Raw genomic sequence first — 23,556 nt, forward strand, 5'->3', positions numbered from 1 at the left:
AGTACAGAGCAAAATTTTAAAGAGGTACAAGGAGAAATGGTTTACAGATTACATGATAGGGGATATTCTCAACCCATATTAGAAAGGGCAGTCAGAAAAGTAAAATCACGTACCAGGGATTTGCTTCTATTTTCTAGACAAGACGGGGGAGCATCTAGGACATGTAACAGAACAGGACAGAGATTGAACAAGTTAGAGAATACAACGAGGTTTATAACCACTTTCAATATGGCACACTTGGAGATGAGAAAGTTGCTACAAAAGCATTGGCACATGCTTAAGAGTGATCCTGTGATTGGGGAACAAATAAGCAATAAACCTGTTATAACATACAGAAAAGGAACATCCATGAAAGACATTTTAGTCAAGAGTGATGTGAGAAGGGTAACGTCTAATACTAATTGGCTCAAACCCCAAGATGGCTTCTATAAATGCTTCAAATGCAAAGCCTGTAAAAATGGAGAGAATATCAGTTTTATTAAAGTAGGAGGTAAAATCATACACTCTATCAGAGGCAAATACAATTGCAAAAGCGACCATGTGGTGTATATACTAAAATGCAGCTGTCCCAAAATGTATGTAGGCAGCACAAAATTGCAGGTACATCTAAGAATTTTGCAACATTTGAGGGCAATTTCAAATCGAGATGAGACTTACCCGGTAGCTAGACACATACATGAGGTACACGGAGGTAAAGTAGAGGAAATAGTGTATAGCGTGATAGATGGAGTGAAAAAAGATGTTCGGGGAGGTGACAGAGAAAAACATTTAAGGAAATTAGAATCCAAATACATATTGGCATTTGATACTAAAAAGCCAAATGGATTGAATAGTAGTGAGGAGATGCACTTTCACTTATATTAATGAAGTAATTTTAGAGAGATCCATACTCACAAGGATTGATGAGAATATTTTGTCACTATATATGTATACATATATACACTAAGAAAATAAGGGTATATAAAGGAATGAATTTCATGTAGATCATCATTCAGCACGCATATTATTATTGAATCATAATGGTAATGAATTTGAAAAGGATCATTGACTGAATAGACATAGTTGTATTCATGGATTATAGGCGAGGGTTAGTTTAACACATTTTATAAACACTGAAGAATTGACACTCGACAAGCTAATGCATTTTTACATTGTATATTTTCTAATTGTATTTAATTGCTGTTTAATTGAAATGTATGGTGAAAATTTGTGACTAAAACAGTTTTTCGCATGATATATGTTAATTGAGGTCATTGTAATTGGAGTATAAAAACCGAGCTAAAATAGTGGCTCACAGGTCGATGAAGGCGGTAACGCCGAAACGCGTCCCTGTAGGTGAATAAACTTGATTGAATTAGTTGTGGCGGTGGAGTGCTGCCTTTTTCCTATATCCATGGAAGAGAAGTGTGTAATATATATATATATATATATATATGTATATAGAGAGAGAGAGAGAGAGAGAGAGAGAGAGAGAGAGAGAGAGAGAGAGAGAGAGAGAGAGAGAGAGAGACTGAAAAAAACAAAGGCTACAGGGGCATTATAGCTAGGAAATAGAATTAAAAAAACTCAGAAATTCACTTAAACAAACAAAGGTTACAGGGACGTTATAGTTATGGTCTGAATTTTCTCATACAAAACCATAGAAATTCACCAGTTAAAGTTAGAGTTCTTTCAATGCACTATAACTCGCACCCTTAGGTAATTATAACATGCGGCACAACTTTCTGTTCAGGTTGGAGCCATCCAATTACAGTGCTTCTATTTGCGGGCACATTCGCAAAAATGTGCAAATCATTTGCAATCACCGATATACAAATTTGGATTTCCTTTAATATCTCAAAAAATACTGAACGGATTTACACCATGTAAGTGAAAGCGTAATCTGCGTACCGAAAGTCAGCTTTCTGTCAAATTTGGTGTAATTCCGTCCAGTGGTTCGGGCTGTAGTCGTGTCTTAAATTCTTAGAGGAATTAACATGGAAACCCCAACTTTTTTGACCCCCCCCTTTTTTCGCCCCCCGTTTGATGGATCACCCCCAAACTTTCCATGCGCAACAAGAATCACTGAGGCACTTTCTTTGGAAATTTTCGTGAAGATCCGTGAAACAGTGCCAAAGATAGAGGCACGGCAAAAAACACTTTTTCTATGGAAACATGGTCCTAACTATAGCTACCTAGTGGCGACCTCCACTAGGTAATATGTGTGTTTCTGTAATTTCACAATTTTTATATACAGTTTTGTAATTCTCATCATAGAAATTGTTTAGGCTGAGATCACTAGCTTCCAGTAGTGATTCCACAGTGGGGGTCCACGAGACAGGAAACAGTTTGTATATGCTGGCTTTAAATTTTGCTTAGTGATTATGTGTTGACAGTGATAGGAGTATTCTGCTGCACAGTAGAACATGTGTTTTTCTTTTTCAAAGAGTGCTTTTCTAGGTCTCGTCTTGCACTGTCTACTTGGAAAAGACCTTTGTGGGTTTACTAAGAAATTACTGTGGGCTTTCAGCAAACAGATTGCTTAACTTTGGTTAGCTTTATTGTAACTCTCAGTTGCTTGCTTCTTGCCCAGTGGATTTTCCTTGTCCATCTTGTATTTGTCCTGTCCCTTCCCTGAAAACATTATCTCTTTGCCATCCTTGACTGACCTATAACCTTCTCCTGCCCATTTTTAGGGAATTACTTTTTGCTTCGGCTCTCCATGAGAGTACATGAGAGTAAATGTGTTTTCCAGCTCTCTCTCTCCAGTGCTTAGCTCACCCACCAAGTAGCTGGCACACGTTCTGTGTTGCTGTCTCCCTCCTGTTGCAAGCTTTGTCTCGTGTGGCTCTCTGCACAAAACTCCTCTCCACCCCTCTCCCCACCCATGATCCATTGCGCATTCTTGCTCACGAGCTACTTCCACACCCGTGCTGCTCGCCTTTATATGCCGCTATTCCCCATCCCTGCTCATTCTCTCTTGCTCCCCCACCACCCTCTACTCTATTGTCTCCATCCCACTTTTTTAATATATTATTTTTTTAGGAGGACAAGGCAGCAAATTGCTGCCAGCTTCCGCCTTAAAAAAGCAGCTCCGAGCTACTTCGGTATAAATGTTTTTAATTTACCTATCCTATTACCCATTAGTTCATCCATCTTGGATTGGGAAATAAAATAATTGGCACCTACGCCATTTTGTAGGTGTATGCATGTGTACCAACACATCCATGAGCATGTACGTATGCATGCACGCCTACAAAATAACGTGGCCACAGCATCACCTCTTTTTATTTACCCTGTCATGTTCTGTTTTTTCTTTTGGTCATGCTGCACATCATCTTGCTGATGGTGTACAGCACCACCAAAAGGCTTTGGCAAAGACAATAGTTTCCACGGGGGAGATCTACTGGCCTCGCCAATGTTTGTTGTAAGCAGGCGCCCTGTACCTCCATAATTTTGTATCCTTACCGAGGTTTGTCTGTTGCCCTGCAGTAGGTAAGCGCTTTTCAGAATTTACATAAAACATGACATGATAAATAAGTCCTTAAGAGTGGGAAACACTGTGGGACCTAGAAGTTTGAATGAAACCATGCCTGTGCCTGTGAAGACATCTTGGCTAGTTGGGTCTAGTGTGCTTTACAAACACAACCAAGATCTTCTCAGTGTAGTGCTTGTATTACAAGCTAGTGGTGGAAGGAGTGGTGAAAATCAATCCACTCTCCAACCACCACTGAGGCAAACTCAATGAATTGACGTCCTAAAATTGCTAATTAAACACTGTTGTGTAGTTAAATACAGAGAACATGCTCCATGTGGAACACTAGGAGCACTGCAAACACATTTCCCGATAAGCTGCCTTGCTTGCACAAGAATTTTAGAATCCACGAATGGAGATTGCAGAGCAGGAAAATAATAGCGATAGCACAAATGTCACGTATTATTATCCCTTCATTGAATACCACTGGATATTATTGCTCCTCCACGTCTATGGAGCTTGTTCTCATCATGCTGCTGCAACACTGCCGTAGATCCAAATGTAATTTCTTCTTCCCATCTTCATGAATAGGAAGTGGTGTCCAGGATGGCAGGATTCATAACACTTAGATCCTCATATCTGTAGCATGTCAAATCATCACTCCTCTACCTGAACACAGACGGATCAACCATCTACACATACCTTCAGAGGAGCATTCTATTCCATCATTTATAGCTTGTGTTTAATTTACAGATGGTGGTTAATGGTAAGAAAATCAGTCAAGATTGTAGGGTACCTTGAAAGACCTTGAAGGCCCAAGCAGGTTTCCTCTGAAAAGAAGCGAAGGCACCCCGACGGTACTTGTCGTTTTGGCCGTTGTTGGGTGGCTATAGATTGTGGCTTAGACAGATAGGCCCCCACTTCTAGGCATACCACAGCAGACACATCAAGGAAACCAGGTAGTGGTACTTGGAAATGATTGACTATATGTAATATGGAAGTGCTGATGACTGCAAAAAATATTTGGCAATACACATATTTGTAGATCGAAAGTAAACCTTGTTTTCTGTGCACTTTATAAACATTTGTGGAGAACCGTTTTCAGAAAACATTTGAACCGGAAATGTGCGACTAGAATTGTGCTCCGAGTATTTTCTGTGTCCTAATTCTGGGAGCTATGCCTGCGAAGAGACTTCCTTTGAGACTGATTCATTAAATCTTCTCATTGGATAATTGCGTACAATACGATTCGTTTTTCATAGCTCAAACACGATTAGGTGCACGGATGTATGGCAGTGTTTCTAATTTATGTTTTTTAACAGAATAATTGAAGCACGAAAATACACAGCAAAGTTTACCAACCATTATGAATATGGGCAGCAAAGTCTGTTAGGGGAACAGATATGGTTTAATTAAATGGAATAGCGGATGCTGAGCAGAACATCACAGGCAGACAAGGAAGATGAGTAACAGGTTTAATGAATCATAAATTTCTTCTATCAGTGAGCAACACTCACTGACAGCAGAAGCCGTACCACACAGCCCACACTCAAAAACATATAGAAATGGGGCTCAGTAGATGCCAGCTCTCTGCATTGTCAGATAGGCGTTTGAGGATTTAAGATGCAAATTTAAGGCCATTTAGGTGTATAATTCACTTTGAGTGTTGGGTGATTTTGCATGAGTGAGGTTGTGTAGGACAACCCAATGTTAGGAATGCCCAAGGGAGGGGTAGACCCCCTGCAGTTTTGTCTTTTCTGTTTCTTTAGTGTCCTATGGTAGTTTGGAAAAAGAATGGAAACTGACTCATGTACTCGAGTACCTAAGAATTTACCTTTAATTACTCCTGGGCAACTCTTGGTAGATGTTGGAGATGTCCAAATCAAAATCCCAAAGTGCCTGCACAATCCAGTAAGAATGTAGTAATCATATAATATTCCTTGATTCAAAATTCAACAAAATCTGCAACTACATGTCTAGCCACTAAGAACCTTCCCCTTCCCCACGTTTCGTGCTTCTCAGTTTCCATCAAATCTCATTGGTTTCCTCTCTCTCGCCAAAGAGGAGATGTGAAACATGGCCAAAATAAATCAAACGACCTAAGATCCCTACATCTGAGAAGGAATACCTATGTCTTGGAGACCAGTTTATCACTGCTGAAATAAATGAAATGTTCAGGTTGACTGTGCAGAAGGCTGTTACACATTCGAAAAATAAGCATCTGATATCAGGAAGTTGCTTACAGATTTTACTAATAGCATGGAGCAAAGCTACCCACCTTCTCTCCTAATTCCAACGGATGATTTTAAGTCTCATAGGAAGGAGGTCATCAAGGATTGTGGGAGAGCTATCCTGAGTCGTGTTTTGAACAGCCCAACTATGTGAAACATGTTTTTTGCTAATAAATGGAGTGTGTTAAAGACATAACGTTTGGCCACGTCGTTTTTGATTAGGCCCATTTTTACGTAGGAGCTTCTTTCTCTGTGAGAGCTGAACTCAAACATGGTGCTGAGGGGTGGTTGGGTGTGTGAACACAACTTTTGGAGAAGCAGTTTGATACACTCTTTGGTGCACTAAATCTGTATCTCTTGAAAGTGAGTCTTCAAAACATAAATGTAAGTGAGTGGTTAACGTAGAAGGGATGGCGCAACTTGAGCCACTGTTATCAACCCATGGCACAGTGGGTGAGGGTGAAACAGGAAGGTTGTGATGAGTCTCAGGTGTTAGGTGTGTGACAGCGAGGGAGTTACTACATGATTAGATAAAGCCGGTATCCTATGACTGACTTTCATTTGTGAGTGGAAGTATCCATCAAAGACTGCCAGTTTGTATCCAGTGGCTGGGATCATAACCATTACTTTCGTTCAAAGTATGACTGTGAGCATTCTGGTGGAATTAGGTGTAAGCAGAACCTTTCGTCTGGAGCCATCTTGGATGTACAATCATTTCCTCATGTTAACTTCTTTCAGTCATGTTCCCTACCATGCCCTTGGGTTTTATAGGAAAAAATGTAGATCCGTTTTTGCTCTGCCAACTCTTTGGCTTGTACCTGGATCTACAAGGAAAGTTTCTGGAAGGGATTTTTAGTGGTGCTTTTTATCTGTTTCTCTGAGTGTTTTAATATCATCATTAACAGAAACATTATGATGATGCTTGAGGTGTGCCTGGAGGGTTCCAAGTTACCAGGTAAGCGAAATGCAAACTGAAGTAACACAAGTGAAGGACTAGGTTGTTAGAACTGCCAGCTCTTGGTGTTGTTTCCCCTGTCTTTTTGCTTCTCACCTCCTGTTTTTTATCCTGTGCTGAAGGAGGTGAGCACGGGTTATCTTAGCTATGTAACTCCCTTACCCTGACTAGAGTGAGGGCCTTTTCTTGGAGAGGGTGCAAGCCACTGCCAACTAGAGACCCCATTTCTAACATGTGTGATCAGTGGTGAGGATAGAACTTGTATTTGTACTTTACATACAGTGATCGGTGTCCACTACTTCCATATTGCAGACCACTACACCCTTACATACTGGTTTGATTTTTCTTTCCTAGCAACTCTTGAGTTTTATTCACAATCATATCTCAGTCTGGTGAGCCATCAGTTGGAGCTGCAGATTTGGTGTTTGAACAGGAGAGGTTGGAGACCTATTCAACACCTCAGCTCAAAAAGTTCTGCACGGAGCTCAAATGTCCTGATAAAGGCCTCACTAGGAAAGAGGAGCTGCAAAAGACGCTGAGGTCCTGGCTGGAAGCCAAGGAGGCTGGTGAGCACACAGAGGAGGAGAATGCTATTGTGGCTAGAGAGGATCAGATACTGCATGGGGAGTTTGTGAATCAGAATTTACCTGGGAGGAAGGCGCCTTCCAGGGCAAGCAGCAGTGTTTCTTCGAGGGGTCTGTCCCCAGAGGAACTGAAGGACAGGAGGGAGGCTAGGGAGCTCCAGTTGGAACTAGCTAGGCTCAAAAGAGAGACAGAGAAAGAAAAAAATGCAATGGAAAGAAAATTATTTTAGCTGGACTTAAAGAGCAGGTCCAGCACAGATAGTGGCAGCAGTTTAAGAGTGCCCTTTGAAGGAAATGTACATTTACCCAGGTATGTGGTAAAGGATTTTGTTGTGGGGGTGACATAGCGCAGTAGTTTAGGGGTTATGAAGTGTCATTAAGAATGAACAAGGTCCCTGAGAGAGATTGGGGGCAGGCCTATGGAAGTACTTCCCAGTAGAGGGGAGGGACACCTAGCTGGCTTAAGAGCAAGGAGATCAGATGAGGTACCCTGCCATGAAAGGAGCCCTAACCAGGAGATCTAGTCTCACCCCAGAAAGTTACAGGGTAAAGTTTAGGGAGAGTACTAAACTTGCTTCTCAAACCTGGGTGAAGTATGTTGATTCATTTTGCAGAGCACTGGATGGTTGGGTGAAGGGCAGCGAAGTAACAGAATATCAGGGGCTGTACAATTTGATTGCACTGGAGCACTTGTTTAATAATTTTTCAGTGCTGCACCAGCACTTGATTGACAGCAAGCTTACTGATCCCAGGAAGCTTTCCAAGGAGGTGGACCTCCGGCTCAGCACCAGGGTCCAAAAGAAGTTGTATGTGGGAGTCTCAGCCAAGTGTCACACTCCCCAACAGAAGATGCATGGGGGACAAACATAAAAGTAAGGAGTTCTCTAAAGGGCCCCAAACTAGTTCCCAGGGTAAGGATTCCCAACTTCAGTTGAAAAGGAAAGCCTGCAGGGAAGGGACCCCTAAAGTGTTTCGCCTGTAATCAGGAAGGGCATTTCAGGGGGAGTCCAATGTGTCTTAAGCGGGCACACTCCCCCCCACACCACACCCCGTGGTGGGCAGTCACTAGGGTTGTAGCGCTTGGGGAGGAGTTGGCCCCAATTAGTCAAGGGGAGACAGCTAAATTGACCCTAGTCTCCCCGGGTGAAGGTGAGTTGGTCCAGAGAACCTTCATGCCTGACAAAACTACAGGAAGTGGGTGACTATCAATGGGAGGTATGTGGAGGCTCTGAGAGACACAGGTAGCAGCATGACAACTGTCTGCTGTCATCTGCTGTCTCAGGAGCAGGTAATCCCTAATGTTGTCCACCAGGTTTTAGCAGTAGACAACAGTGAGAGCTAATATTTGGTAGGTCAGGTTCCCTTTGAGTGGAGGGGTCTAAGGTTCCATAAGAGTAGCTGTGAGACCATCCATGCCTGTCGACTTACTGCTAGGGAACAACCTGGAGCATACTGCCTGGAAGGAGGTGGAGCTTATTTTGCACTTGGAAATGTTATGATTGCCACAGTAGGCGTGCATGACCATATGGTCCGTGGCCGCCAGAACGGGTTATCAGAAAGCCCTGGAGCCTGAAACAGTGGCCCACGTGCCTGCCAGGAGGAGAAAGGGCAAGGGGTGCGGGAAACCTACTCCTGAGATTCCCATGATCTGGGAGGAGTCTGAACCTGAGGAGGATGCTTCGGAACTTACAGGAGAAGAAGTGACCAAACTGTAGGCCATACCTGGGCTGACCCATTGGCAGCAGGAAAGAGACCCCACCAGGGAGGAGTTCAGCGCAGAAAGAGTGCCCCACTCTTGAGGGTCTCCGGAAACAGGCTGAGGATCTGACCTGTTTTAAAGGGAGAATGATCTCCTGTATAGGTTGCTGAGTCTGGAGCAGGCCATGTGCTTGTAGTACCCCAGTGATTCAGAGCCTTGCTACTGGGTCTGGCTCATGATGTGCCACTGGTAGGTCATTTGGGCCAGGACAAGACCTTTGACGGGCTAGTCACTGACTTTTAATGGTCCCAAATGAGGAAGACCTCACATGCGTTCTGCAGGACCTGTCAAACCTATCAAGCAAGTGGTAAATCTGGGAAGGGGTGCAAGGCTCCCCTTCAGCCGTTTCCTGATAGGAGCACCCCTTTTGAGCGGGTGGGCATACACTGTGGGGCCTCTGGATCACAAGACAGCCATGGGCAACAGGTATATGCTGGTCTTGGTGGACCACGCCACTGGGTATCCAGAAGCTATTCTTCTGAGGACAGTGACTGCACCCACCATGGCCAAGGCACAAATGGGTATCTTCACCTGTGTGAGTTTCCCCAACGAGGTAGTATCTGACGGGTGTACCAATTTCATGTAGCTGTACATGAAAGCCATGTACAAGGCCTGTCATGTTATCTACAAGTTCACCACGCCTTACCATCCCCAAAACAATAGGTTGGTTGAAAGGTTCAACTGTACCCTGAAGGGCATTATTATGGGTCTCTCAGAACCTATGAGGCGTAAGTCGATTGTCCTGTTACCATGCCTGTTGTTTGCCTACAGGGAGGTACCACAGAAGGGGTTGGCTTCAGCCCTTTTGAGCTTCTGTGTGGGAACCCCGTGAGAGAGCATTTCAGTATGGTGAAGGAGGGCTGGGAGCAAGCTCCTAAGAAGCCACCCCAGGATGTAATCAGTTACATGCTGGCCTTCTGGAACCAGACAGCCTACTTCCAGAAACTCACCCAGGAGAATCTGGAAGCTAGCCAGGAGCACATGAAACACTTGTATGACCAGAATACAACTCTGGATGAGTTTCAGCCTAGTCAGAAAGTGTGGGTGATGGCCCCGGTAGAGCCCTGTGCTCTCCAAGACTGTTGGTCTGGGTCATTTGAGGTGACAGAGTTCACCTATCTGGTGGACATACAGACCCCTAGGAACCCTTTGCGGGTCCTACACGTGAACCCCCTCAAGCGGCACTTTGAGAGGTCTCAGTTGGCCATGCTCTTGGGCACAAAGGATGGGGTGGAAGAGGAGAGTGAACCTCTCTCTGATCTCCTGTCTTCCAAAGAGCAAGATGGGTCAGTGGAGAGTGTGACCCTCTCTCCTACTCTGACCCTAGAACAGCAGAGGGACTGTCGCCAGTTACTGGAACAGTTCGCCTCCACGTTCTCACTCATCCCTGAAGTCACCCAATGGTGTACCCACGACACTGACACTGGGGAAAGCCTGCCTGTTAAGCACAAGTGTTACAGGTTGACTGATAGAGTGAGAAGCAGCATCAAAGAGGAAGTCTCTAAGATGGTGGAGTTAGGGGTGATCAAGCACTCCAACAGTCCAGGTCCCAGCCCATTGGTTCCAGTCTCCAAGGCTGCTCCACCAGGTGTCACACCTGAACTGAGGTTCTGTGTTGACTACTGTGAGCTCAATGCTGTCACCAAGTTTGACGTGCACTCCATCCCCTGAGATGATAAACTCATTGGCTGGTTGGGAGCTGCCAAGTTACTCAAAGCGTTAGATCTAACATCTGGGTAATGGCAGATTGCCTTGATCGAGGTGGCAACAATGAGGTCTGTGTTCTCAATGCCAAAGGACATTATTAGTTCAGTGTTGTACCCTTTGGGTTGAAGAATCCCCTGTCACATTTCAGAGGCTGGCCAACCAGGTCCTGGCTGGGTCTGAGAACTTCAGTGCTGCCTACTTAGAAGATACTGCTGTCTTCAGCTCTAGCTGGGAGGACCACTTGCACCACCTCCAGGAAGAGTTGAGGGCCCTGCAGAGTGCAGGCCTCACTATCAAGGCCAGTAAGTGCCGAATAGGTCCGGGGTCTTTGGTGTACTTGGGACACCAGGTAGGGAGCGGCCAGGTGGCACCCCTACAAGCCAAGATTGACACCATTCTGGCTTGGGCACCCCCCACGACCCAAACAGAGGTAAGGGCCTTTTTAGGTCTCACCAGATACTACAGGAGATTCGTCAAGGGGTGTGGCACCATTGTTGCCCCCTTGAGAGAGCTGACTTCCAGGAAACAGCCAAGTCAGATGATTGCAACACAGGCATACCAGACTGCTTTTGACACCCTGAAGGAGGCCATGTGCACCACACCCATGGTCAAGGCTCCTGACTTTTCAAAGGAATTTGTGATGCAGACAGATGCCTCAGAGCATGGTGTGGGAGCTGTGCTTTCACAGCTAAATGAAGAGGGCCTAGATCGACCTGTAGTCTTCATTAGTAGGAGGTTACTTCCCAGGGAACAGTGGTAGAGTGCAACAGAAAGGGAAGCTTTTACTATGGTCTGGGCACTGAAGAAATTAAGACCCTACTTGTTTGGGACTCACTTCTGAGTTGAGACAGACCACAGGCCCCTCAGATGGTTAATGCAGATGAGGGGTGAGAATCCTAAATTGTTGAGGTGGTCCATCTCCCTACAGGGAATGGACTTTACATTGGAACACCGCCCTGGAGCAGAACACCCCAGTACTGATGGTCTCTCCTGGTTCTTCCACCTTAGTGATGAGAACTCCCAAAAGGTTGGGTCGTTCTCCCCACTCTCAGCTGGTAGGGACACGTGTTAGACCTGTCAGCTCTTAATATGGTTCCCCTGTCGTTTTGCCTCTGACCTCCCATTTTTTATCCTGTGCTGAATTTCATTTTTGCTGGCTTTAGGCCTCTGGGAACTTTACCACTGCTGACCAGTGTTAAGGTTCAAGTTCTCCCTGTCTAAATTGTATTGGTGACTGGTTTATCCATGACTGTCATATATGATTTGCTGGTAAGTCCCTAGTAAAGTGCACTATATGTGCTCAGCGTTTGTAAGTCAAATATTACTAGTGTACTAGTTGGCCTGCAACACTGATTGTGCCACCCACAGGAGTAGCCCTGTAAACATGTCTCAGACCTGCCGCTGCAGTATCTGTGTGTGCAGTTTCGAAACTGGCCAGTGCACCCACTTGCCAGGCCCAAACCTTCCCTTCTACTACATGTTAGTCACCCCTAAGTTAGGGCCAAGGCATTCCCCTGGGCAGGGTGCAGTGTATTTAAAAGGTAGGACATATACAGATGTGCTTTATATGCCCTGATAGTGAAAAACAACTAAACTCAGTTTTCACTATTGCAAGGCCTATCTCTCCCATAGGGTAACATGGGATTGGCTTGAATATCTTTTTAAGTGTAATTTGCCATTGAGAGCAGATAGAGATCTGGGGTTTGGGGTCTCTGACCTCACAATTTAAAAATACATCTTTTGGTGAAGTTGTTTTTTGAACTGTAATTTTGAGAATGCCACTTTTAGAAGTGGGCATTTTCTTGCTTAACCATTCTATGACTCTGCCTGTCAGCTGAATAAACGTCTCGTCAGGATGACAGTTGGGCTGCTTGTAAATTCACTCTAGACAGTCAAACAGAGGGAGCTGAGTTGTGCCCAGCATATCCTGAGGGCCCATCACCAGGCTGATGGGTTTTCCTGAGCTAGAGTGGTGGGAGGAGCTGACACTTGTACCTGCATAGGTCTGTGCCTGTCCTCACACAAAGCAGTCTCAAACCTCCTGGAGTGTGTCTGGGGCCAGGGCAGGGAAAGGCAGGTGGCTTGTGCACTTGAAGTTTGCCTACTTCAAAGACAGAAATGGGAATATGTACTGGACCCCTGACACCACATAGTTAGAATCCTTCTGGACTGAGGGCATTCTGCCAGGAATCAGAGCTGCACACTGTATGAGGGACTGCGACTGCCTGTTGAGTTGTTGTGCTGACCTGCTGCTTGCTGCTCGTGTTCTGGGAGTGAAAGGACCAGACTTGGCTTTCTACATCCTGCTTCCAAAGGCTCTCCAAGGGCTGGGACTGAGCTTGCCTCCTGTTAAGAAGGCTAAGGGGCATCAAAGTACTCACCTGCCAGCATCTGGGCTCTCTTGCTGAGTGTCCTGACTTGCCAAGTGGTGCCAAATCCAGTTCCTGGGCCCTTGGGAGTGAGTCTGGTGCAACAAGGAAGAAACTAGTGCATCAACTTCCATACCGACTTCAGAACCAGTGCGCTCTCTGACCCAGCACCGCTGCCTGCACTGGAGCCTTGGTCCCCAATGAGTACAATGACTGCGACCTATTCGGCAGACGCGATGCTGCCGCAACGCCTCTGAACTCCTGCCACAGCATGAGTCCAGAATGCCGTGTCACTGACATCTGTGGCACCCAACTCTTCTGCAGCTCCTGTGACCCCATGGTGTGAAGGCGACACCCCGAAGTCGACACTTCATATCTTGACCTGCTGGATTCATCGACCCCACCTTATCGTAAGGAACGGATGCCTCGCTGCCAATGTCGTATCACCTCCTCTTCAACTGGAAGGAACCGATGCCTCACCTCCCGAATTTAGCAGTAGGAAACCGTTGCTTTACCTCCCCGGTCGCAGTAAGGAATGGACACCGCACGAGCTCTAGCCTCACCTCTCCGACTCCATGCAACGCCTTCATCGTGTTCCAAGGTACTGTGTATCATGGTTTACACGACTCCATGGCTGGCCACGCTCCCTTGCAGGTGACGCCGAACTGTTGGAAGCGACTCCGTCAAGCTGTTTTGATTGCCCTAGTTGGTGCTATTGTGTTTCTAAGCACTATACTACATTTACTCTTTGAAAATTCATATCTTTACTTGCGTATGTTGGATTTTTGTTGTGGTTTTGTTTTACTCAGATAAATATTGGCTATTTTTTAAACTGGTGTGGAGTACTTTTGAAGTGTTTTCACTGTGTTACTGTGTGTGTGTGTGTGTGTGTGTGTGTATGTACAAATACTTTACACATTGCCTCTGAGATAAGCCTAACTGCTTGAGCCAAGCTACCAAGGGGGTGAGCAGGGGTTATCCTAGCTGTGTGACTACCTTACTCTGACTAGAGTGAGGGTCCCTACTTGGACATGGTGCAAGCCACTGCCAACTAGAGACCCCATTTCTAACTTCGGGCTTAAAAAGTTGTTGCCAAACAAGGGGTATAGCCTTTGTGACCCAGGTACTACATCTAAATTAGGAGCCATGCTGGGTGTGAGCATGGAGTAGATGTCACAACTTAGGAGTTCATTATTTGGCAGAAGCAAAGCCACTGTTACCACAGCAGGTGCAGATGCTAGTGTGCAGGTCATAGAGAGTTCAGATGCGGGTCAGATGCTGTTTATAGTTTTGATTTGCACTGTTTCTATTTTGATGTATGCTTGAATGAAACCTAACTTATTTGAGTGCTTTGTTAGTCTCAACCCCTCCGTATTGGTAATATTAAATGCAAATAATAATAATTGCAAAGTAAGTCAGCGTCACCCTAGCTAAACATGTATGTTTATTCTAGCTTTTACGTGTTTTTACCTCGGTGCGGTGGTGAAGCAACTTCGCCACCAGCCATACACACCTGAAAATAGCTTTCTACGTGAGCACTCTATTTTCGACATGCTAAATTTCAACCTAACATTTATAGCAACATTCTCGTGCCTTCAAAGTTTAGGTAACATTACCTTAGTGCCTACCACTTTGCAATAAATTTACTAGCACATTTGACTAAACTGTCAAACATGAATAAAAGTGAACATCTACTGGGCATGGAGGACATTATCATAGTTTGACCTTATCAAAACAAGTGCATTGTCAAGGCCAAGGAATTCGAAAGTGAGTCTTCTCACAGCCTGAGGCCTCTATTGTGGGGCCAGGAGTAGCCGCTGCTACCCTCGGCTTGACCTTTTTGGTATCTATGACTCTTGCTTGGCTTTGCTGGTCTCGGCAGCATGGAAGGCAGCCGCTGGAACGGAATAGAAATTGGCTTTTAAGCGCCATGTACTTTCCTTTCCTTGCACTTAGCAGCAATCAGAAGGGGTTTTAATGTGATACAAGAGATCAACTATGTGATGTCACCAGAGTTAGATTGTGCACTACCAGTATCACCACGGTGAATCGACATCCATGCTCAAAGCTTCAGTTTACAGCTTCATGGATTGGTCAAATGTGCCTATACTATGCAACCTATGAAGTAATAGAAGTCTAATAATAAGTAGAAGGCGTATCCACCATTTCCTGAGACATTACAGGTTTCTTTTTATGCCCTGCCGCTAGTAGGAGAGCCCCACATTAGTAGTCTAGTTTAGCTTTTCTGGAAAAAAAAAAAATCATTTGATTTTATGTGCAAGATATTTTTGGTGATGAAATCAAATCTACATTTGAAGATACATTACATTTGTACTGTTTTATCACTAGTATTAGTATATCTGTAGTAACAAAATTCAATGCATATGGTCATTCATTCTCAAGGGTTGCAAGTGCAATTTCAAACTAAGGGTGTGATTTAGATCTTGGCGGAGGTGAATACTCCATCACAAGCGTGACGGATATCCCGTCCACTGTATTACGATCCCATTATATACTATGGAGATCATATTACGGCGGACGGGAGGAGGATCCCCTCCGCCAAGATTGAAATCAGGCCCTATTTTTGCAACTGTAATTTCTTGATTATCTTGGTCCTCTCATTTATGATTACATATCTTTACCCGAGTGAACAGTCTTCATACGTTTGCTTTAGGAAACATATGTGCATCTCCGTACTCTGTTTATTGAGACGAGAATTCTTATGATCAAATTAACACATTTAATTTCACCAGTGTTCACTACACTAATAGGTCTTCATCCTTATTGAAATTGGGGCCTTCTTTTAAAGCGTGTATCCCAAGATAGTGGTATATTGTATAGTAATTTACATAGGTATGGCAGAGTTTCTTGTTGGCTTCAGTTTCCCTTTTCTCACAATTAGATTTGCTTGAGGGCCCCCTCAAGGCTTGATAGCTACTTCATCTGTTTATGTCTCTATAACAACTGGCATTGATTATTCAGGATCATCAACTTAAATTACAATGTTACACAGATGATACACAGTTATGCATTGCAGAAGGGGCTATAGGCCCGTGGGGCAACCATCAGCACTAACTCAGCCACTGCAGCCTGGTGGATATATCCCCGTCTGGATGTACCAGCACCAACTTGGGGATGATCAACACTAAGAAAGGCTACACAGCAACTCCACCTATCTCCTTTCAGGAGCAACCAGTTCAGGAACAGAAACTGCACAATCAGTCAGAATTGCGGCTGTTGTGGTTGATTTACATTTGCCATTGATAACTGACCTAACTAGATGCAGCAATCAAAAAGGTAAAATGCAGAATAGAACAAGTAAATATTTAACTTTCTCCTGAACCAAAAGCATTATCAGCATCTGGTCCATGCCCTGTTTTCTCATGTTTACACTGTGTCAGTGGCATATATCTGGGATTGTCAGGTGACAATAAGTGAATACTAAACACGTAATCAATTGCAGTCACACAGTGATAGCTATATTTAAATTTTAGTTCAGCAACTATGTGCAGTCAGCTATCCATGCATATTGCTATTAATACACCAAATATTCAAGTACAAGATATATTCTTTGGAGTGCTGGGTGTACTGGGGTGAAGAAATGTAACCACAAACAGGACCTTGCACTCCACTATGTTCAGGATATCAACATGTGTTCCAACTATATTTTCAAGGACGGGGGACTGTCTATGTCAATATAGTAAATTTGGAATAAATTAGGGCACCTTAGGCTAAAAGGTTTTAGTTCAGGATTTCTAAGTGACATTTCTTAAACACATTGTGCCCGGTTATCATATGATTTTGTTCAATTCCAATAAAGTGCATTAAAATAATTATAAAGGCCTGGAATGTTACCCATGCAAAATACATTTATGAGAACTGAAAATCTGCAGATCCAGTGGATTTCCTGCATTCGATGAGTAGGTGCAATCAATTTACCTCCTGCACTCCGGCTAGCACATGCACATTACAGAACAGGTACACTAATATGTGGTCTTCCCAATGCTTGGTCCATCCCAAAACATCACTGTGAAATATATCTTCAATAAGTTACAATCTTACATAGGTTGTGTTTTGTACGTGAGGGAGAGTTATTCTTCTCTACTAAACAATGTTGTCCCAATGTGGGGTTATTTTTTATACTCAATAGGGGGATCACGATGTGTGTACATATTTCTTCTATGCCTCTGCTACATTGGGAAATGAATAGGAGTTCTTCTAAATTGATGCATCACATTTAAAACTTTATTTGTTTTGATTTATGATAATGGTAACAGTAAAGAGCTTGCTTGGTTTGAGAAAGGTCCACAAGTGACCAAAGCTAATCGGCACAGATGCCAAACGAGCAAGCATTATGAAATAAAAATGTTGGACTGAATTTCTCAGTGCTGGTGTTTCTGATGACAATCTCTGCTTCACGACTTGTTTTGCCTTAAGTGTGTGTGTGTTTGTGTGTTAAAGAAATTATATAAAATTATTACATAATGATGATTTGTAACAAACATTACCATATAGTGTTCATAAATGAAAATGTTAGTAAGAGTCAGTTTTTTAAATTATTGTAAAACTTATTGACAAATTAAATTAATATATCTACATTAATTATTTAATACACATTTAATTCGATGAGTTAATATGCTGTAACATTTTTTTTTTTTAGCTCTAGGTTAAAAATAAATATTTAAAATTATTTTACATTTATATTACACAGTAACATATTTAAACTTTTTAAAAGAATAATAAACTTTCATATTTTTTCTTATCCTTTCTCGTAGGAAGATCTCTGCCATGGTGGTGTAGATCTCCAATGATGTGTGCAAAGTTACTGTTGGTAACTTCACACCTGTATATTCTATTGTGAAGTCTTCGCCACGTTATTTGAAGTGGTGGAGACAAGAAGGTCTACACATAGATGTAAATCTGAACTTGGATATGTTAAATATAAAAAAAAAAGTGTAGACTTGCACCTATGTGTGGTTGTAAATACACATGAGTAAAGGTACACATCTGTATTTATCTTTTCAATCTCTGTGTTTTTCTCAATTAGCGCAATAAACCTTTTTGAGGTAGTGCCACAGCAAATGTTCAACGAACAAATGACCACTATTTTCCATGTTCTCCCCCTATAACTACAGGAATATCTTTGACATATCAGATTCTGAAAAAGTGATGGATAGAATCAGAGTAGAAAAATGATGGATGGGCTTACTGGACAAGTGCCGAAGCGAACTTAGTGAAACCCCCTTACTTAAAACTATTGAACTAATGACTATGTACAAGTCATCACTCTGCCAGGGTAAAGCATGCCCTTATGAGGTGCTAAGTACTACAAGAGGAATTAGTCAAAAATACAGAGCTCCTCTATTCCTGCAATTCTATCACCCCTCACCCTATTTTTCTAATTTCTGGGCAGGGGCACATGGACAAATTCAGTTCACATTGGACTTTAACACTTCCAATAGTTTTTTTCAATTATGCAATTAAGCCTCCTTAGAACAGCAGCAGAAAAAAAACATGGCTTTGAAATACAGAACAATGATCATAACATAAATTAAAAATAAGGATTGTGGCCTACAGTCTAGTAAGAGCACAAATGCAAGTACTAAATACAATTAATACTGTATTGAGGCATTCATAAAATTTAATCCACATGGTATGAAACATAGACCTACTTTAAAACCAGCAAGTTTAATTTAACTTTTTATAGACTTGATTAACACCAGTGGTTAGATACAGTTACCACCCCTTTGTGGCCACCAAGGACCCCCATGTTTCCAACAAACTGGCTATGTGAAGTACTGAAGCTTAGCTTCTAACACACATCCCACAGGATTATCATTTTCTCTGCATGAACACAAACTACCAATTCAGTTTTCAGAAATGTTATTAATTACATTTTGCCAAAAAGCCTTCAAATCCGTAAGCTGCTCCAAATATCCAAAAGCAAAAAAATATCATATTTGCAATTAATAGTGAAACAAACAGCATTTCTTTAACTCAATGTAAACCCTCAGATACTATAAGCTTAATTTATCTTATGTGTCAATCGTATGGTAAGTCTATTTGTTGCTCTTTACGCTATAATGCTATCTAAACAGGTCTGGGTAACAACTGTGGGGGTTTTATTGAATCATGACAATTTTTTTCATGAGGATGACATGGCCATCATGACATGTGGGTGTCGTAAGAGAATTACCATCATAGCCAACACAACAGAAGCATGACATTCGGAGAAATGATTTGCAAGCCACTTCAGTTCTCCATAATGATGATCATGAGCTGTATTCAATTAAGTTCAGTCAGAATCATTTAATTCACCTATGAAAACAGATTTCCACCAGTGCACAATGGATAACATACAACTACCTCTGAGCCTTATTTAAGGCAATTACATTCTGGTTAATTGGGAGACGTATGGTCTGGAACATATGATGCATTTCATTTAGAGCTGCATGTCCTGTGAAAATTACCTCTATTGTTTCAATTATTTGACTTTTAATTTCTCGTTTCCATGCTCTTCTCACCCAGTTATCACTGTCTGTATTTAAAAACAGTACTTAATAGAATATAGATCTACCTGGGAAAATGGAATTGTTTAACACATTTCCACTATTAGAATATAATTCTTGAAGTAAGAACATAAAACATTAATACAAATCAGTCACATACTGGAAGTTGTTGTGTTATTATGGTATGTGGTTATTACTCTCTAGCCCTATTGACACAATGTCAAGCAGGGAACATGAGAGCGCAGATTATGTGGTCAGTGAAAGGAAAAGGGTAGAAACCGAAAGATTAGATAGAGGCTGCTGTTCTGCCTTCAATTACCAAAGAAAACCCTCTCTGGCATGTGGAAGTTCGATAAAGTAAAAGGAAGGTGGATTTGCAGAAAAAAAGAGGTACACTTGAGATCACTTTATGAATCGAACATTGGAACTGTAATCCAATGACATAGGTACTTATGCCTGGTTTGCTAAATTGTGTAAATTTTTTCAATCAAATGGAAGCATATCCTAGTTCATTCTAGGATGAAAATATGTGTTATGGAACGGGCACTGATAATTATTGTGAGTACTCAGGAAACACATTGCTTCACAGAACTGCATCCCCTAGCCCCCAAACATACGTGAGATGTTATATAACGAAACCAGATCCCAACGTGTTCAGCTAAATCAATAGGTAGTGAACCACATCTCGGAAGAAGTTTGAGGAACCGTAGTGCCAGATTCTTTCCAATGAGGGGGAGACTTTTCTTTTATCCTACGGGGCTTATTAACTGAGGTAAGATTGTATTACTTTCTTAGCATAAGGAATCTGCATTGTTAAAGGGGGGTTCAAATAGCCATGCTATGGTGAGTATAATAAATATGCTACAACTAAACAAAACACTTTATATAGGTTTTAAAAGTAAACTTGATGTAATAATAAAAATATAATATAATTTGCCGATTCACAGAAGCGTGACCACACATTTCAGAGAGTCACAATGCCCTTTTCAAATGTGCAGTCGTAGTTTTGAAGTCTGGAGTCCACCTGACATGCCAAGGCGAAGTGGGAGTAGTTTAGCACTAAAATGGAACCTCCTTTAGTGATCCTGTTTTGTAGATCATAAAGCCTGTTTTATAATGGTCGTTTTCATAGCTATTTTCATAGCCTGGCATTGGGCCGGCATTGAACAGTCACATACGTCAACCCATTTTGGGGGAATTTAAGTTTGTGGGTGTATATTAGACACTTCCAGCTTAGAGAAGCATGCATAATTTGGCTTTCAAATTTCTTTTTTGAATTAGGAGACAATGTACATATGGGAAGGGGGTCCCTCATTTTGTTCCTGATACTTTAATGTAGTCCGACTATGGGCCTGCCATTGACATTGTCATGTCACAGTGTCCAACTGGCCATCTGAAAATATTGATTCTCATTTTACAAAATAAGGGGCCAATATTTAGGCCGCTTTAGAGAGTGTGTTTCACATAGGAAAATACCAGATCTCTCTGGATCAAAATGCTGATGAGTCACAATCTATCCCAGATTTGTTTTACAGATGATAACATTATCCAATCTAATTGTACTCAATTCACTGACCGCAAAATGATGGATGCCTTAAGTGGCCTTGCTGTGATTCGAATTCATGGGCGACCTGCAGACACAGCATCTTGGTGCCACCAGAGACATTACATTTACTACGTGGTGACTATGCTGCTGAAAATTTCCTGAACTCAAGCAGTAGGTTCTAAGCTTGAACCACTTCAACATTTTTGGGGTTTAGGCCAAATGATTTTTTTTTTATTTGTTTACAACAAAAATAGTATATGGCTCTTTTAAGGACATCAAGGTGCACTTCATGGATGTTAATTAAGCATAACAGGGGTTGCAGCAGCTGCCCACCCTTTTTCTTTGGCATGTCTTACTACCTCAAGTCTCAGTTGCCATGTAAGTAATGGTCCGAACAGAAAGGAAACAGGGCTCCATCTTTGCTTTCTGTGTTTTTTAGGTTGGAAGCGGAATGGCGCTTTTCCGTTCATGGCAAACACCTTGTACCCTATACATACTCTAAGGAGCCTTGTTGTAGGCTTCTTCAGCTATTGGCATGGGAGCCTTCAGTTTCTGGCCTGAGAGATTGTCAATCATCTTGGCACATCCCAAGTGAGTAATTAAGTCCTACCTTCTTTCTTTTGGCTTAATGGAAGTATCCTCCGTTACTGGAAAGCATGAGTGATTTTTTTATATCTGAAAAGTACACTGTCACCACACATTTAATTATTTATTTCATCTACTCATTGCATAAACCAAAAAATCTTTATTTATTTTTCCTTGCTTTACATTGCAGCGGGTCTTCCTTTATAAAGTCCCTTTAACACACAGTTTTAGCTGTTTGTTTTTGAAGAACTATTGTATTCATACATTAAAATATATACATAAAGAGTCTTGCCCTTAATTGGTTAGTGTTCATGTCTATGTCATTTACATGCTTTTTATTCAATGGCTCTCCTCACTTTTTTTTGTTCAAATTACGTTTGGAGAATTTATTCTTTACTGTGTTCTGATTGGATTGCTTGTGTACTTCCACTGCTTCCATTTAAGGAACAACTTTTTTCTTTTTCTTCTAGCACTTCATGAAGGCGCTCTGTTTTCCTGCTCTTGCCCGGATTTAATGCTTACGCCCACCTATTTCCCTGTTTTCTATTGCTTCACCTCTACCCGAACAGCAATTTCATTGCTTCCTCCACTGCCTTTTGAAAATAATGTTTAATCTCCACTCATTCACTGCTCCTCACTCAGTGATGTTGACTTCCTAATCCAACCAAATCTTTCAATGTCCCCTTGCCACTCCCCATCAGTTTTTTTTTTTAGCGTTTCTATTTTGTAGGCACCAGCAGCTAAAATTTAGTGTTGGCCTGCTCCTTTCTTAATAGGCTCTTTTGCACCCATTTTTTTTATTTACTTCTCCGAGATAGGCGTCTGCCACCATAAAACAGTAAGAAAAAAAGAAAAAACAAAATGGTGGCTGCATCACGCCCTATGCCCACATATAGGTCATTACTCTGCGCCTACTTAGCGTCATGAAGTGTACGCACCCAGGCATGATGACAAAGCCTTTAAAAAAAAAAAAGAAATTCCAATACTGTTCTCTATTAGCAAACAAGTATTTTTTTTTCTTTTTTGCAGACAGGAAACTGTTTTGCATTAGCAAGCCAATAGGTTTGGCGTTACTTTTAAACTAGGGTAACCAGGCATCACGGATTTGCCGAGACAGTTCCGGATCTCAGCAGCTGTCCCTGCAGATTTCAGAAAATTTGCCTCATGTCCCGGTTTTGAGGTTTTCAGAGAGAGTCGACTGAAAACTGAGGGAGGCACGTTTTTATATGTTCCAAAGCAGGACTAGTTGGCAGATGTTATCAGAAAGCAATTTAATCAACAGGTGTGATAGTAGGTTTAAAAATTGCTCTTTATTTATTTCCTCAGTGCCCCGTCTGTTTTTCTAGGTTGATGCGCGCTGTCATCCTGTGCCCCTTGGCGGATGAAATGTTGTAGTCCTTCTTCTATTTTAGTGAAATGTCCCTTTTTTTGTTTTTTATACATCTGGTTACCCTATTTTAAACAGGGCGAGAGACTGATTTGCCAGTACTTGTTTCTTTTGTCAGCGCTTGGGTGCGATCATCACACATACTGGCTTTGCCAACACATGTTCTTGCCTTTCCCCTAGGCCCTTATCAGATAAACTGCTGAGGGTCTATCAGTGGGGTAAGGAGGTCAACACTGCTATGTCACTTACACCAACAAGTGCGCCATGTCCCTGGAACTTCGGTGTACCGCGGTCCCTGCCACTTTACATTAAGCTACGCACCAAACCGTTCATATGAGGAAGCACCAAGGCAGGGCCTGCGGTGGAAGTGATCACAGCATTTACTCTTCCCATTCGTCACGGTGAGTAACACATTACGACTACACGGATAGAGCAGCGGCTTTCAAATAGCCTCACTTAATGCATTCATG

General features: G+C 42.4%; 1 protein-coding gene and 1 long non-coding RNA gene across 7 annotated transcripts in view; one reads left to right on the forward strand and one right to left on the reverse strand.

Moving 5' to 3' along the window:
• SKAP2 (src kinase associated phosphoprotein 2) overlaps positions 1 to 23,556 on the reverse strand; it is a 433,571-nt gene that overhangs the window by 130,934 nt on the left and 279,081 nt on the right. The gene's annotated exons all lie outside the window — the stretch shown is intronic.
• Positions 1 to 23,556, forward strand: part of LOC138261877 (uncharacterized) — a 374,610-nt gene that overhangs the window by 114,045 nt on the left and 237,009 nt on the right. For 2 of the 4 annotated variants that reach the window (XR_011199165.1, XR_011199164.1), the window contains exon 4: positions 21,554 to 21,705. The exons of the other annotated variants lie outside the window; for them this stretch is intronic. This is a non-coding gene — a long non-coding RNA (uncharacterized lncRNA). The remainder of the gene's footprint in view (positions 1 to 21,553; positions 21,706 to 23,556) is intronic. 4 annotated transcript variants of the gene reach the window in all.

The sequence above is a fragment of the Pleurodeles waltl genome, chromosome 10 (assembly GCF_031143425.1).
Source record: "Pleurodeles waltl isolate 20211129_DDA chromosome 10, aPleWal1.hap1.20221129, whole genome shotgun sequence".
NCBI classification, from domain to species: domain Eukaryota; kingdom Metazoa; phylum Chordata; class Amphibia; order Caudata; family Salamandridae; genus Pleurodeles; species Pleurodeles waltl.